The sequence below is a fragment of the Erpetoichthys calabaricus genome, chromosome 13 (assembly GCF_900747795.2).
Source record: "Erpetoichthys calabaricus chromosome 13, fErpCal1.3, whole genome shotgun sequence".
NCBI classification, from domain to species: Eukaryota; Metazoa; Chordata; class Cladistia; order Polypteriformes; family Polypteridae; genus Erpetoichthys; species Erpetoichthys calabaricus.
Window position 1 is genome coordinate 143,796,829 of NC_041406.2, and position 15,966 is coordinate 143,812,794.

General features: G+C 45.6%; 1 protein-coding gene across 2 annotated transcripts in view; it reads left to right on the forward strand.

Moving 5' to 3' along the window:
* Positions 1 to 15,966, forward strand: part of csmd3b (CUB and Sushi multiple domains 3b) — a 1,253,873-nt gene that overhangs the window by 1,085,396 nt on the left and 152,511 nt on the right. The window lies entirely within an intron of this gene.

Consider the following 15,966-nt stretch of genomic DNA (forward strand, 5'->3'; position numbering starts at 1 on the left):
ATTTACAGTCATGCAAATTGACACAGGCTTCTTTAGATAGATAGATAGATAGATAGATAGATAGATAGATAGATAGATAGATAGATAGATAGATAGATAGATAGATAGAATTTGGTATAGTAGGCAGGATTAGATAGATAGACAGATAGAATTTGGTATAGTAGGCAGGATTAGATAGATATATTTTGGTATAGTAGGCAGGATTAGATAGATATATTTTGGTATAGTAGGCAGGATTAGATAAATAGAATTTTGTATAGTAGGCAGGATTAGATAGATATATTTTGGTATAGTAGGCAGGATTAGATAGATTTTGGTATAGTAGGCAGGATTAGATAGATAGAATTTTGTATAGTATGCAGGATTAGATAGATAGAATTTGGTATAGTAGGCAGGATTAGATAGATTTTGGTATAGTAGGCAGGATTAGATAGATAGATAGATAGATAGATAGATAGATAGATAGATAGATAGATAGATAGATAGATAGATAGATAGATAGATAGATAGATAGAATTTGGTATAGTAGGCAGGATTAGATAGATAGAATTTGGTATAGTAGGCAGGATTAGATAGATAGAATTTGGTATAGTAGGCAGGATTAGATAGATATATTTTGGTATAGTAGGCAGGATTAGATAGAATTTTGTATAGTAGGCAGGATTAGATAGATATATTTTGGTATAGTAGGCAGGATTAGATAGATATATTTTGGTATAGTAGGCAGGATTAGATAGATTTTGGTATAGTAGGCAGGATTAGATAGATAGAATTTTGTATAGTAGGCAGGATTAGATAGATATATTTTGGTATAGTAGGCAGGATTAGATAGAATTTTGTATAGTAGGCAGGATTAGATAGATATATTTTGGTATAGTAGGCAGGATTAGATAGATTTTGGTATAGTAGGCAGGATTAGATAGATAGAATTTTGTATAGTAGGCAGGATTAGATAGATATATTTTGGTATAGTAGGCAGGATTAGATAGATTTTAATATAGTAGGCAGGATTAGATAGATAGACATTTTAGTGTAGTTGGCAGGATTAGATAGATAGATCGATAGATAGATAGAATACAAGTCCCGACATGCCCTGCGGGGATCCGTGGTGTTGTAGCATCCCAGGGGGGCTGCCCTCTAGTGTCTTGGGGGAGATAATGTCCTGAATACGGTCTCTCCCTCGGTCCTTCCATCCAGCAATGCTCCTTGCCATCCATCACAATATATATATATATATGAATATATGTAAGAAAGACGAGACCACAATAAAGCGTTGGTGTACCACCCTGGTAAACCCCTATAATCAAATGATTGTAAAACAAATGAAAACACACAACAACTGCAGTGACGTCTTCACAGACATGACTTCTTAACAGAACTAACACAAGATGGCTGATCTTCCAGCTTTGTGTCCTTTAAGCAGGACAAGGTGAGTCCAGATGGTTGGACACCAGAGGTGACGTCAGTGGTGGTGTAGCTGCCAATCTTCCGTTCTGGAGGGTGAGGATGAGATCAGCCATTATTTCACATTGCCAACCCCTGGAGTGGCTGGCAATGTATATTGTGGCCTGTAGGAGACGTCACCAAGCCCCCTGCTCCAGGCACAATTGTGCACAGACAGTGACAGGTTCAAATTAAGCTTCGGTTATTTCCGACAATACCATTAACAGGTTTTCTCTCACCTTGAGGAACGCCACTCACTACAAGCTAACAAGTGATTTCCTCTCCTCCACAGCAGACATTTTTTAATCCAGAAACTGACCTTTGCAGTGGCGGCGCTGCTGCCTGGCATTATGGGGGCCGGGGTTTGTGCCTCAGGTCTGCATGTTCTCCTCGTGTCCACGTGGGTTTCCTCCTGGTGCTCCGATTTCCCCCCAACAGTCCAAAGACATGCATGTTAGGTGAACTGGCGACGCTAAGCTAGCCCTCTGTGTGTTTGCCCTGCGCCTTCTCCAGGGTTTGCTCCTGCCTTGTGCCCTGTGCTAGCTGGACAGGCTCCAGCAGCCCCCGTGACCCTGGACTGAATTAATGACATGACGCTGACCTTTGCCGCTGTAACCATTAGAGACTTTTTTCTCGTTCTTTCAATTTGTCTTTTGTTGATTGTAAAGCACTTGGAACTTTGTGTCCGTGTGAAAATAAATGTTGTTGTCATAAATATTATTAGGCTTTAAGTGGTTTACATTTTTTAATTGGCCGGTTTTCTGAGAAATGTTAATTATAGATCTTCTTCCTCTGAACTTGGTCTTGTCACTGTGGGTGTAATTGCTGAATTAATTACTCCGAATAAATGACATTAATGTCACCGTTTTAATTCCTGTGACCTGGACGCCGTTAGCCGTCACATGCCATCTGCTCGGCTGTGCCCACTTCAGAGTCCTCCACGAAGGACAGCTGGGCGCCTCGCCCCGTGCCCGTGTGGCGCAGTTCAGAGCAGGAGGTGCCCGTGCACGTCTTCCTCAGCAAAAATCCCATTCTCATTTCACTCTTTTTCTGAATGTTTTAAGGTTTCATTATTTTGTCTCAAACAATAATAGCAATAATATTTCAAACAAAGACAGGTTTATTCTAGAAGATAAATTATTCACACATACCTGGTGATGCCTGAGGCACTGGTTTGTGAAGATGCCCAGGCAGGGGAATTTCAGAAAAAAACGAAATCATCCAATACAGTTAAACTGCATTTAAAAATCTGATTCTTCTACGTGTAAGCAAAGCTGTGTTTCCTGACATGTTTCTAATTACCTTTACATGCCTTCATTTTTAAACTATTTTACAATTGCTGCGCTCTTTCAGCAGTCAATGCTTTCCAACAGAATTTCAGTTTTCTAAGAAACCAGCGCGTCATTCCAGAACAGCAAAGCCTCGACGTTTTAGCAGAGGAGCTTCTCTATGGCCTGCAGGGGCTCATGTGGCCTCTGCTCAGAAGGAGAAGGTGGTCAGCAAGTCGGCGTGTGAGAAGAACATGGCGCTGTTGTGGCTCATTATGCCGCCTCGAAATCCCTCCACATAAATGTACAAACCGCGGTCGATTCGGACTGCGATGTACGATCAAGCGTAGAAGACTGACTGAAACCAGAATGTGCTGGACGACATCAGGCCTGCTGGCCCACACATCAAGACGCACGCAGCAGATGACGTCACTGAAAGTCACGCGAGTTTTATGTCGCATTATGACGTGCACTGCGGAAACCCTTCAAACCGTCGGCTTTATACGCGGTCACGATGGGCACACAAATACCGCCAGGACTGTCAGGTCTTTATAACTTCTCAGTATCCAGATAAAAATCACCAGGATTAATACTAATAATAATAATAAGGTCAGTGTAGGTTGGGGAGCATGCACTGGTACAACGTGTCGCCACACCCTCCACACGATGAAACAGCTTGCAGTCCCTGTTGGCAACCCCCCAGGCAGACACGCGGTCCAGTCCCACCCTCCGGAAATGACCCTCTATCTGCCGCAGCCAGGTGTTACGTGGGCATCCCCTTGGCGTGGTCAAGCCACTCGGGTCCTCAGCAATGAGGGTCCTGTAAGCCCGGATCACCCTCAGGTAATCGTGCCACATGGCCGTAGTGCTGTAACTGACCCTCCCTTCACAATGCAGGTCACAAAGTCAAACCAACGGTACCCAATGACCCCCTGAAGAGACACAGTACATGAAGGAGTCCAGTCTTCATCTCAGGTCACTGACTCACAAACAGGAAGCACCAGGACTCTAAAGATGTGGACCTTTGTCCCTTTGCAGAGATATCGGGAGTGCCACACACCCCTTTCCAGCAATCCCCACCATGTCCTCCTAATCCATCAGCTGACTTAATAGGAAGAGTCACCAGCGTCACATGAATGTCACGGCTGAGGAAAGTAAGCCTTTCGATGAGGTTGACACTCTCTCCGCAGACAGACACAATGCTGATGGCCGTGCCCAAGAGGTCATTAAAGGCCTGGATGTTGGTTTTTATCAGGACACTCACAGGCCCAGACACTTGGACCCCTCACTCAGTCAGTCAAGTGCCCCGATCGGAGACTCCATTGACTCTGCGAAGGTCACAGCATCGTCGGCAAAGTCAAGTTCAGTGAATCTTTCTTCACCAAAAGATGCCCCACAGCCACTTGACCCCATGACTCTTGCCCAACACCCTGTAGCAGTTAAGCGTGTTGTCCACCTCTCGAACCCTCAGGTACCACTCTGATGACCAGGTGAATGTATAAATTATATTTATTTTATAATTATATGGTGCACCAAGCACTCTCCTCCACTCCACACTCATTAACTACAATATTCTTCTCTAATAACACAATACTCCTCCTCTCCCAGACACGTCGCCACCCTACCTCCCAGCTCAGCTCAGTGTCTGGGCTTACCCATAGTCCTTTTATAGCCCCTGACCCGGAAGTGGCTCCAAGCCAAACCCACAAGTCCGTTTTCCTTCCGGGTCAGGGCAAAGTCCTTTTCTTCATCCCGGGAGCACATCGCTTCTTCCAGTCACGTGACTGGGATGCACTCCCGGGTTATAGGGCATGCCAGAGCCCACTAGCCCCCCTACAGCGACTCCTGGCGGCCCCCAAGGTATCCAGCAGGGCTGTGTCAAAACACCACAAAGTCCATGAGGCCCTGCTGGAACTCGGGGCACAAATATGCTGTCTGGAGGGCTCCTCCTACCGGCCTGGGGGTGATGACCGGAGTCCATAGCCGGTCGTCTGTCACAGTCCCTCCCCCTTAGCGACGACCAGTGGGGCGGAGCGTTGATTCCCGCGAGGGATGTCCTCCTCCAGGAGGACGCGAGATCCGGGCCGTGGTTCTGCTGTCTAGATCCCCCAGCGAACCTTGGGGGAACGGTGTATCTGCAATCCCACCGTTCCCCTGTCCTCCGGGGACAACTCCTCCACACATGGCCCGGTTGCCGGCAGTTGTAGCACCGCCGACGTCCTCCTGGTGGCCTCTCTTTCCGAGACCTGAAGCACCTCGGGAATTCAGTGAGCTCCACCCTGTCCTCCGCCAAGGAGGGTTTAACAGCCGCTTTGCTGCTCTTTGCCCTTTTCTTTTCCCTGTTAGGAGACCCGCATTTCTGTGTGGGGATCTCCTGCTTTCTCTGGGGCTTGTGCACAACGTGAGGCTCTCTATGGAAGAGAGAGAGCCTCTTTGCTGTTTGCACGCCCGTTGTCCTATATAAACTCGGAGGCGACGTCATTAGTACCGTATCGCTCCGGGTAACAGCACTATTCAGCTGCCCCGGGACGATCGGTGCTTCCCCCGCCTCTTCATTAACCAACGGCAACCCCTTTATCACGCGGGTCGGGCTTTTAATGTCCGCCTTAGTCCCGAGCAGCGTCTGATACCGCTGCTCCGGTTCTAACGGACAATTACCCGACCACTCCGTCATCGTGCCACATTCAACTGTCGGGCACACCGCGCTTTGGCAACCGCAACTTATTAAACGCGGTGCCGATTCACACTGCGTCCCCTTATTATATACGGTACAGAGGGCACCTACCTGCACCGCCGCATTAATCGAGGCCGGGGCTTCATGGCCTAACCGCCGAAGGTATTCCTGTAGTTTCCTCAGCGGCGCTTCAACCATGGCTCCCAGCTCCTCTAACCGTCTCCTCAGGTCCTCGATCCCCTGAAAGAAACCCAGTACGGGCTCGAGTATCTCTTCGAGATCCCGTATCATATAATCAGTTAATTTGGCCGGAGGGACATACATTTCCGTATTTTGGTCACCTACCGACCGGGAACCAATGAGCACGTCCACTCCGGGCACGTGCTCTGCTGGGCTTCGCGAAGGCTTCTGGGACTTGGAGTCTTTAGAGGAACGGGTAGCCTCCTGCGGCTGGCTGCGGTCTGCCTTTTTAATTTTGCCGGCAGACACTACAGTCACGTCCCGTCCCTCTTTATTAATTAATGGCGCCGCTTCGCTCGCCGCCCCCTTCCCCTTCAGGGAGCTCAGACGCATCGGGGAAGACGTGTCCTCACCTAAGGAACCGAGGAGGTCTTTCCCATCCCGGCATCCATCGCGCGAGGTCACGTGGTCGGTATCGGCGTATGGGCTTCCCCTCTGCGATTTCCCAGACTGGCTCGCCGTCTTCTTGTCGCGGCCATCTTGCTTGGGTCTGAGGCAGGCATGCTCTCTGTCCGCTTTGTGCAGGCAGGCCTCTGCAAACAGAGAATAAACAGTCTCCGGCGGTTTGAGTGCTCCTCCAGCACTTACCTCGGCCCGTAGATGATCCCGCTCCAACTCCCGGTAATAATCGTCGGGAGTCGCGATTCTACGCGGCTCCGGTTGTCTGTCCGCTCGGGTTTGCTCGGCTTTGAGCCGTGCCTGATCCTCCTCACCGCCTGTTAGGTAAGTCCAGAGCGTCTCCATAGGATCTGGGACCGAAGTCTTCTGGACAACTCCAGCCTTCTTCCCAGTCTTCTTCCCCATACTCGCCTGCTGTAGAGGACGGCTCTCAGCTGCAGCGCTCTTGTTCACGGGTGGAGTTTTCACCTCCACGGCTACTAGAGGGACCTTCGTAGGGTTCTCTGCCACAACGAATTGAATTATTGATGCAGATTCTCTGCCAACAGACGGCCAGAGAATCCTGCCGACTACGCCAGTGTAGCAGTTAAGCGTGTTGTCCACCTCTCGAACCCTCAGGTACCACTCTGATGACCAGGTGAATGTATAAATTATATTTATTTTATAATTATATGGTGCACCAAGCACTCTCCTCCACTCCACACTCATTAACTACAATATTCTTCTCTAATAACACAATACTCCTCCTCTCCCAGACACGTCGCCACCCTACCTCCCAGCTCAGCTCAGTGTCTGGGCTTACCCATAGTCCTTTTATAGCCCCTGACCCGGAAGTGGCTCCAAGCCAAACCCACAAGTCCGTTTTCCTTCCGGGTCAGGGCAAAGTCCTTTTCTTCATCCCGGGAGCACATCGCTTCTTCCAGTCACGTGACTGGGATGCACTCCCGGGTTATAGGGCATGCCAGAGCCCACTAGCCCCCCTACAGCGACTCCTGGCGGCCCCCAAGGTATCCAGCAGGGCTGTGTCAAAACACCACAAAGTCCATGAGGCCCTGCTGGAACTCGGGGCACAAATATGCTGTCTGGAGGGCTCCTCCTACCGGCCTGGGGGTGATGACCGGAGTCCATAGCCGGTCGTCTGTCACACCCAATATATACAAGCATTGAATAAAGTAGGAGAACACACCACTGACAGAACCCCAGAATCAACTGGGAAAAACACAGAGGGTCTGCATCCACTCTGCACAGCACTCACAGTACCAGTGTACAGGCCATCCAGTAACTTTGAGGGGATCCCGCGAACCCTCAGAATGTCCCACAGGGCAGCTCGATCAACTGAGTCGAACGCTTTATGAAAATCGACAAAGCCTGCAAAGAAACTCTGCCGGTAATCGCGTTTGCGCTCCATGAGAACCCTCAGTGCCAGGATGCAGTCGATGGTAGACTTCTTAGGCAGTAGAACCAGACTGTTCCAGTCACTGGTAGGTGAGCAAGTGATCACAGACCCTATTGAGGACGACCCTAGTGAGGACATTACCCGGCACCTAGAGCAGTGTTATCCCCCTGTAGTTGCCACAATCCAGGCGATCAGCCTTCCCCTTCCAGATTGGGACGACAAGTCCCGTTGTCCAGTCAGTTGGGATGATGCCCGACTGGTTGCAATGCCAGCAGGACAGCCTTACCACCAGCCTGGAGAAGTTCACCCAGGATACCGCAGATCCCCACATCCTTCCTCTCCCCTCAGTTGGGTCACCACCTCTGCAATCACAGTGAGACTGGGGGGTTCACAGCTAATTGGAGGATCAGCCTCAAGAACTGTGGACCAGAGATGTCCAACATCCTAGCCGGAGGATCAGCTTTAAACAGTAATATAATAATAATAATACATTTTATTAATATAGCACCTTTCCCATGCTCAAGATTGCCAGTCTTATAGAAATGTGACTTACACTGCAGAATCAGACCTTAAGAAGCTGAGGACTGATTCCATCTGTCCCTAGGGGTTATGGGAACTGCAATTAAGCAGTAGCTAGATAGATGAGTTCACTACAAGTTCAGCAAAATGGCAGAAAGCTTCAGGAGCATCACCAAAGTCAATGGGGGAGAAGGAACTGGTCTGTTCTTAAATGCCTTATAATGGTGCAGTGGTCTTTTAAGTGTCTTGGAGGCTTAGGGAAACATCTGATAAACTACGCTGCACCACTACGCCACCGTGCCTCAAGCAACAAAAGTCGTAGACAAAGTGAATACCTCAAACAAAATATGGCCACAAACTAGAAAAAAGTTACAATAGTTTACAGAGTAGCAATCTTTGGGGCACTCATTGGCCCGTGCCATGTGATGTGGCGGCGAGGGATTGGTTCATTCATGTTGTTTGAAGTTGGGGCCTCCGGGTGTAGTTGGAACATCTTTACATTTGTGATCTATCTGAGCAGATTGCTCGCAATTTTTGTCTTCCCTCAAGAACGTAGAAACGCCTTGTAAATGGTAATAAATGTTTTGTTATTACAGTTATTATTTCAATGGGTGTTCGTGTGTGCTTCAGGGCTTCTTTAAGTCTTGCTTTGACTCCTAACTGCAGCATGTGGCTAATTGTGCATGCATTTAGCCAGCATATGAAATTAGCCATGTGGCGCTGTGGCAACTGAGTGAGCGCACAAGAAATCAGTGTGAAATATTTGGTGGCAGTACTCTTAATCTTCTTATGGTCTGCTTATGAACTCCTCAAAACAAAAATGGTGCATTTTACAGCTGGAGGACTATTCTTAGTAGTGATATGACCCACGTGTAACGCAGATCAGTCAGCAACGTAAAACATGAGGTAGAAAACGCTTACAGTACACATGCGTGAAACTTCTGTGTGTGGCGGCTGCAGCTCTGTGATGGCACGCTGGCCTTGCAAAGCATCATAAAGCACTGGGATCAAAATGTTTGTCTAAGCCGGCTGCACAAGAGTTTCTAGGAAAGTATTCGGCAAACAAGGTCACTGGCGAACATGGCATAATTGCTGTGGGGAAATACTTTGACAATTTTTTTCCTTTAGTTAAACCACGGAAGCCTTGAGTCAGAGCCTGTTCTCCTCAGAGAGCTGCTGTTTTCATTTTTTTCCTCTTCCGCAGCCGTTCCTTCCGATGCAGGATGCCATGTATGCAGTTGTGCGAGGTCGGCGGGTCGGATCACCCTGCTTTGAACGAGCACTGACAGCTGTCAAACTGTCATAGACGCTCATTCTGCCTCCTGCCAGTCCCATCAAAGACATGCTGGCTTACATTTCTAGCATAAAGCTCTTCAGCAAAATCATTGCTTTTATTTAATACTGAAATGGCATAACATGGAATCAAATGTTCGTTGTAATGTGTTTAAAAACGGTCTTTTCAAAGTGAGGATTAACAACCAGCAATTTAAAAAAGCATATACAGGGCAAAGCAATAAATAAATAATAACACCCTGAATGTCTGCAGATAAATAATAAGAAGAAACAGATACCTGCAAATAATTTAGGTAGATACAATGAGTGCAAACTTGAGTCAAATGTGGGACAGCCAGTGACATGAAGGTACCTCGACCGGGCAATGGCAAATGTGAAAGAAGAGCCCAACATTCAGATGTCTTGAAGAAGAGCTCAGTCAGCAGGCATCCGTCAAAGGAGAAACTGAATCTCAAGATGGTCATCCTGACAAGGGACAAAGAGTACAAATGAGAGGAGAACGGGATGGGGCCATCTGTGGACCCCCTACGGGGTCTGACCATGGACAACTCGTTACCGTTCCCGATTTATATTCATGACAGTGATTTCAAAACATTCGGTAAACTGGTGAAATTCAGAGATGACACTAAAACTGGAGGAAAGTTAGACACTGAGGAGATGGCACACGTGGTTCACAAACAACTGGACCAACGTCAGATCCGGGGGAACACTTGGAATGTGCAGTTTAATGTAAATGAAGGGGCAAAGTGGTACACATGGGCAAAAGGAACATCAGTTAGAAATACAAAACGGGAGGCACTGAGCTACAGAAAGCAACATCTGAAAAGGATCGAGTGATGTGTAGAAGCGATTAAAAAGGTAAAAAACAAATGCTGGCTTATATCATAAAAACTGTTGAATGTAAATCAAGAGATGCTATGCTCAGACTATATGGGGGCACTGGTGAGACCACATCTGGAGTACTGTGTGCAGTTCTGGTTTGTTAGCTAAACAAATGAGCTTGATTGACCGAATGGTCTCCTCTTGTTTGTCAAATTTCTTATTTTCTTCTGTTCTATAACATAACATTCTCATGCTTACTAATGCATTTCACAGCCTATCTGGGCCATATGAGCTACAAGGCAGGAATCAGCACTGGAGAGTCCATCGCAGGGTTCAATGAGACACACGAAGAGCCTACGAAGATTCGCTAAATGAACTTAACAGACACGTCTATAAGTAGAGAACTGGAGTATCCATAGAAAAAATCGTAGACGTCATTATTGACAAAATGCAGCGTATCCGCTCTTTGTGAGACCTGGAAATAAACACTGTTGTACAGATGGAGTTTAGCAGTCTGATGTTAGAACCAAGAGAGCAAACAACGATCCTGAAAGTCAAGGGGATAAACAAACCTTGAAGTGAAAAATGAAAAGAGTAGAATCCTGAGAGATTTCTCCTAACTGGTACCTTGTGAAGGTTTTTCACATTTTTCCGATCCCCAAGTAATGATTTCGGCACTCTGATGTCAAACATCAACCACATATTAGCCATACACTTGGAAACTAACGAGAACAAGGCCATGATCATGAAAAGCAACACACACAAAATAGTGACATGACAAAAAAATAACAATACGTTGTAAATGAAACTCAGAACAAAGATAAACATTTGGGGAAACCCTCAGGCAAACCCCATATATCATAGAACAAAAAGAGTAAACACGACTTACGTCTTCACAGATGCAAGTCAATCATTAGACTGGGGAAAGATGGCGACAGTGAGGCGGAAGGGGCGGGTACAAGAGCCCTGGGACTGGCAATGATGTCATATGCCCTCAAAATGTTGGTCACCAGATCCACAGAGGGAATGAGAGGAGACTTGTTATCAGGCAGCGCCAACCCCTGGCTGGGAGTGGAATTACAAGTCCTGAATTTGTCTCCCTGGCACACATTTGTAACCTCGGGAGAGAAAATTTGAACTGTTATCACGTTAATTCAACAACATTCGTGAACAGATGTAGGGATAATGGACAAATTCCGCATAACCAATGGCTGGTGATGTGTTTTGATCCCAGCATTTTGCATCTGTCAGCAATGCTAACCAGTAAATCCAAAGTTTTTGTTATATTGAGAGGATAAAATGAATTATGTCGCTCACGTTTTTGTCTTTTAAACCTCCATTAGATATCTGAGTGTTTCAACTACACATGGCACTTCAGAATGTAGCCCTTGTGTAAGACAAGATTCACCTGTATTGACCTCCAGAGTTTCACTTTACAAAACCAGAATGCCTGAACTGGACTGACTTTTAACTCTGATTATATGACCTGTGTTTCACTATTTATCTGAACTAAGCTGACCAGTGCTGTTTTAATTCAACTGTGACATAGGAGATGTTGGCTTGTTTGGCCCATTCTTTTGGAAAAAATGGAGAAGATAATCTGACTGTCACCATCTAGGCCTTTACCAGAGGTTAAAGGTTAAAACATTGAAGCAAAGGGTGGAGAAGCAGTGTCAGGAGTAATTTGTGACAGACGAGGAGTGAAAGGGAAGGTCTATAGGACGGTAGTGAGACCAGCTATATTATATAGGTAGGAGACGATGCCACTGACCAGAAAGCAGGAGACGGAGCTGGAGGTGGCAAAGTTAAAGATGGTAAGATTTGCATTGGGTATGACAAGAATGGACAGGATTAGAAAGGAGGACATTAGAGGGTCAGCTCAAGTTGGATGTTTGTGAGACGAGATTGTGTTGGTTTGGACATGTGCAGAGGAGAGATCCTGGGTATATTGGGAAAAGGGTGCTAAGGATAGAGCTGCTAGGCAAGAGGAACAGAGGAAGGCCTAAGAAGAGATTTATGGATGTGGTGAGAGAGGACATGCAGGTGATGGGTGTGACAGAGCAAGATGACAAGGACAGGAAGAGATGAAAAAAGATGATCTGCTGTGGCAACCCCTAAAAAGAGAAGCCAAAAGAAGAAGAAGTAAAAGATTGGACTAGTGTTTTGGTTAACTGTGTAGGTAAGCAAATTCAAGAGAGTAAGTTATCGAGGTCCTGGACCATCCATTGTCTCCTGATCTCATATTATAGGAAATACATCTGGGAGTGGAATCGGGGAAATAAAAATAAATGAATGAATTATTTCTCTAATTAATGAAATTGTTTGTTAAACTGTAAAACACCCAGATGTGCCCTTGCTTTTGTTTATTGTTTCAGTTATGGTTCAGCCAGCAAGGAAGCCACGGATGACGTCAGGAAATGGGAAGGTGAAGGCTTTATATTTTATTTGACGCTCACAAGATTTTATTTGAGACTTATCACTAATAAGACTTTGTAGCGGTCATAAGGACACTAAGATTCACATCATCTGAAGATGAGGATTTGATTATTTTGTTACGGGACCCCAGGAAGACATCCATCCTTGACCCGGCATGCACAGACGCTCACACAGAGACATCGATTAATGACTTCATCAATAATAAAGTACACTATATATTGACAAACAATGAAGAGAAGGACAAAAATTTTAAACACAAACGTGTACGCAAAATCTCTCCCCAGTATTTACATACGCAAACCTGAATGACACAACACACATTACTCAGTAAACAACACTAACGATACTGTCCAGTACACCAGCTGCAGACAACGATGGTGTGTGCAATGAGAACTCCCTGGGACCAACCCACTGAAGGAAATGTTAAGTCTTGTCCTACCAGTTTCCAGTTGCAGCGTGAAGATCTGGCATGATTTGGGCAAATGAAGATGTATCCAACCAAGATGAAATCATGTTGTAATGGCCAACCCACCTGCCCGTAATGGCCCAGAAGACCCATGGTCTGGCAAAATGAGGAATCGTTAGATTAGACAAGCCGTACTTCTTCCAAATAACTTCCCCCAATTGACAGTTAAACAGACAATAAGCAAACAGTATATAAAATGGTGATGTGTATCTATAATATTAATAGTAAAAAACAAACAACAGAAGAATATAGAATCTCACTCCCCCCAAAACCCCTACACAACATGAATGGCGCTACACAATAATTAAAAGTGAATCAATAAACAAACAGCACAAACCCTCCTGTGTCCCTACACTGAACACAAAACAAGTATGACGCACAGAAAACATGAAACACACATAAAGTCCAAAGGTTTAAACGAGATGATTAATGAATATGAACCTTGTCCAGTTGAAAATTGTCCTATGGTATTTATAATACGAGTGAAATTGGTGGATTGCTCCTTTCCCAAATGAGCATAAACAGTCTCACCAGACTGTCCTCGGCGTATCGATATGATCCAAAATCCCGGGGTTTGTGAAGGGATGAAGAAATCATTAAATGTCCGGCGTTGAAAGCAGCAAGCAGTAGAAAGACGCACGATGATTCCGTATTGGCGTTTTTCTTTTTGATCTTTCTTTTTTGTGAGGTGTCGGTGTTGTAAATGGCTCTCTTTTTTTTTTTTTCCCTCTCTTGTTTAAGTAGAAATAACCCGGATGAAATTGATGTGTTGACAGGAAAAATACCACCAGGGGTCTCAGTTCCACAGCGTTATCCTCCCATTTGTTTCCAGCAAAAAACATTTAAATAGACACAAACAGACTATTTATAAATGGGACAATGCTAAAACTGACACGACTCGGCACAAAACACAGTTAAGACGCAACCACGCATGTAGCATCGCTACAACGTGAACAAGCAGGCACAGGGCAAGCGCCGGTAATCCATGGCAGTTGTGATCCAATCGTGTGTGTGATGCGTAAAAACAAACTCAGACGGATGATCGCCAAACTGTCGGCGTCTTTTTGGCTCCTTTTTAAAATGTGGTCATTTCTTCCCAGCAACTACTGTGCCCTCTGAATCTGCCCAATGGCATAATACTGCCAGGGCTGCTGGGAGTTGTAGGCACTTCAAGTATCTTGAATCCATTGATCTACCATAACAAATGAAAGAATTCCTATTTCCTAATTGTCTAATGTGGCTTTTGCTTTCTTTCATGGAGGCTGCCACCTAGTGGCACCCATTTTAATTGTCCCCTTTATGCAAGGGCCACAGCCACATCACCTCTCTAAATGTGTTTCTCTCTTTCCCTGCCATTTTCTCTGTGTCTACCTTCACTTTACACATTTTTAGACATTGTGAGAAAGCCCTGTGGCAAGGTGACCTGCCACCGCACCCTGAGGAATCGCATCAGTGAAGAGTGGCTTGGCATTCTGAATGGCACTTGCATTTTTCCTTTGTCAGTTGATTTGTTTGTAGACATTTTCATAGTAAATAAATCCTCCATTATCCTTGCAGCCGTTTACTAAAGCATCCCATTAAGCAAACAAAAGAATAAAACAGAATGCATTAAATATCAAGACAAATATGGATACGGAGTGAAAAAAAAATGTGGAAGCCATTCCCAGGTTATCTAGCACTGGATGTTACACAAATGAAGGCAGAAAAGCGCAAGCCGAAGTAGCTGAGAATACATTAGTGATGAAACAGAACACCAGAGAGTTGCCGTTCAAAGGAGCGCCGCGTAAAGGTGGCTCTTCAGAAGTCGCGTTTGGAGTGTCAGAGCTGCAGCTTCTCATGACAGGAGTCGATGTCGCAAAGTCCCGCTCTTTCTCTGCCAAGATCTGCGCACGAAGACCTCTAGCGGTGATGCAGTCCACCAGCGCCAGCGCGTTGACAGTTTGACATGAAGGACCATTGAGGACGTACTCGGAGGCCCTGACCACTAATAACGGTGTGTTATTTTTAAACACCCCCGAATCCTCCTGTTGTGCCTCCTTGTTGTCCACTCTGGTCTTGGAGGTCCGCAGCGGCTGCAGGTTTATTTTAATTAGAACCCATTTATTTACTAGTAAAGCAAATCTGCTTCTTTGGTCCCGGATTGAGTTTACTCGTTTGTTTGTTACCCCTCCATTGCCTCTTGTACTCTTAAACAGCAGCATTAAGGTTTGTTGCCAGCCATCAGTTCATAAGGGGCCACAAATGACAAAGAGACCACCCGCTCTCCAGCTTCTATTTAAACCACCATGAAGTATCTGTGTTAGTACAATGGTTTGAAATAAATGATAGAGAAGGGAAGGACCAAGAGGTCCAAATCTGTTCCGGACCACCAAACATAACACTCTCGGAAAACAGAAAACTCTGCAATGGGATAAAGAATCAAAGCACTAACAAGCCGTAGGGTTAAACACCGAGTTTCATTACCTGCTATCAAACTGATAGGAATGAAAGCCTGCAGCTGCTGCGGACCACCAGGAGCCCTGCCATAGACCATTTATTTGCTACTTAGCCTGACTACATGGTTTTAATAACTGGTATCATGTGACGAGTGTGGAACTTAAAATGAGAGCTCAGGTTTAGTGTCTTACAGCCACTGCAGAAGTAACTTGGTGTTTTGTTTGCTGTGACATTTTTTATTCGCCAAAGAAAGCAAAAAAATGAAATAGGCATTCAAACGTACAGTTCCTATAAAAAGGATGTGCCCCCTTACAAGTGTTCACGTTCTCTTGTCATACAACATTGGAATTATTTTAGCATCTTTGACCCTGATGAAGAGAAAATGACTCTTTAATGTCAAAGTGAAGACAGATCTCTGCAACGTGGTTTCAATTAATACACAAAATTATTAAGGGTGTAAATATGTTCACCCCCTTCAATAAAAGGCGAGATCTGCAAAGCATTGCATTTGGTTCTGTTCTGTTTACATTTTATGTCAGCTTTTATGGAATTGGGGTCACATATTTACATTCAT